Source organism: Macrobrachium nipponense, chromosome 39 (assembly GCF_015104395.2).
Source record: "Macrobrachium nipponense isolate FS-2020 chromosome 39, ASM1510439v2, whole genome shotgun sequence".
Lineage (NCBI taxonomy): Eukaryota > Metazoa > Arthropoda > Malacostraca > Decapoda > Palaemonidae > Macrobrachium > Macrobrachium nipponense.
The window spans coordinates 46,031,653-46,033,683 of record NC_061099.1 but is presented as its reverse complement, the minus strand read 5'-3'; positions in this window follow the sequence as shown (position 1 = coordinate 46,033,683).

Here is a 2,031-nt window from a genome sequence, read left to right as displayed (position 1 = left end):
TCTCGTGCGCATCCTCTGAGGTAATTTTTAAACTTTATTAAATAGGTAGGGGATGCAACGAAAAAACCCACTAGGTAACTAATTTCTATATAAACTTTGGGTTTTTTCAAGAAATGTGACATTTTCCCATGAATTTTGTTTTACTTGAATTGTAATAGGCTAATGTTGCAAGTAAATATTCATATATACATATCTTGATACTTCTAATGTCTATGAGGTTCAGAAAAAAAAATCAATTCATTTGTTGTTATAGAAAATTCTATTTGCTTATATTGTTCATTAATTTTAAATGATTACAAGTCCTTAACTAATTGCATTACACACACGGATAAGAAATATGTTATGGTGGCCTGTCTGTGACCTATGAACCCACATGTGAAGTTCATGACAAGCATTCCTTTCTCCAGGCAATCTGCTTTTGCAAGCAGAGACGACACACAGATGAAGCCTGTGTAAGCAGATTATTAAGGTTAAAAGGAACAAATGCTGATACGGCAATGATGACGTCGTCACTTGGCAGGAGATTGCTCTCAGCCCGCAAGAGTTACGTACTTGCTGTAAGAGATACGACTTTAGTATTTTCAAATGATATTTTAGTGTTTTAATTCTCCACCCGCCATGGAGAAAGAATGTCTGAAAAAAAAAAAAAAAAAAACAGTACCAAATTGAACCAATATATTAGTTTCATGTTGGCATTATGTTAAATAAATATTCCTTATTCAAAACTATATGAAAAAGGTTTTCCATACAAAAATTCTATATATATTATTAGCCCTGTATAAGATTCATATAGGATTATTCCATAGATAACATTTTCACTTCTAGACTTCTGACTTAAAATCTCTTTTGATTTTATTTTATTTATTTTATTTTATTTATTATATTTATTTATTTATTTTTTATTTAATTTTTTTTTTTTTTTTTTTTTTTTGTTTTTTTTTTTTTTTTTTTTTTTTTTTTTTTTTTTTTTTTCCCATTGACTACGAATATAAATTCATCCGGGACAGACCATATGTCAGTAGGTTTTGCTATGGTTTGAACTTTTAGCTTATTGTCATTACTAAAGCGTTAAGTTAGAGTCAGATCTTTACGCATATATATTTGGATATTTAATTATCTATGGTTACGTTTTGCTTATTGATTTTTTATCGTGATCCTTTTTTTTATTATAATTTGTAAAACCCTTCCGACTTCTTACGGAGTGTATTATATTTGACTCACTTGTATCCATATTTATTTTATTTTTTTTATATTTATTTATTTATATATTTTTGTATATATATTTGATAAATTAATGGTGGATTGAAATGTGGAAAAGTCTAGCGGCGTACCGTTATAAGGCTACTTGCGGCATCAATTCTATAGATACAAGATTATAAATGATTAAAGGTATTTAAAACCGCGAGAACGCTATAATCCGGTCGGATCCAATATCACGAGTTGTAAAACTCGTAAGACATTGACACTTCCTATTTAATTATCCGTTATTCTACCAAACGATTGACTCTGGGTGATCAAAATATATTATTGGTTTTCTTAATGGGAAAAGGAATTCACACAACGTGTTAAGGAGATTTATTATTGATTTACACCACCCGAGTCACAGATTATTAGTGTTGAATTCCATATTTACTGATTTAGCACTCATAAATATTCCTAACGCACTCAATTGCGGTGTTTGTTTTAGTGCTATTAATTCTATATAACGTGTCAAGGAACTATTAACACTAAGAAGTGTTTATTCCCTCTGTCAGACTTGTAATTCTGTTAATAATTCTACGTATATTCTTTCAAGGATTGATTTGGCACAGGATAGGCCCTTAACTGCACGGTGTCTTAGTGTGTCCCTTGTTTCATGACACGTGTTTACAAAATTAGTTATGTGCTTTTTATATCTGTAAGCATTGTAGGCCAGTAAAATAGTGATTTGCTTTCTGTGACATAGTAGGGAACCCTGGATGACGGAATGCAACCAGTTTATGACGATTGGTATGAAAGAGATTATTACTAATACCTGGTCGTCAGTCATCT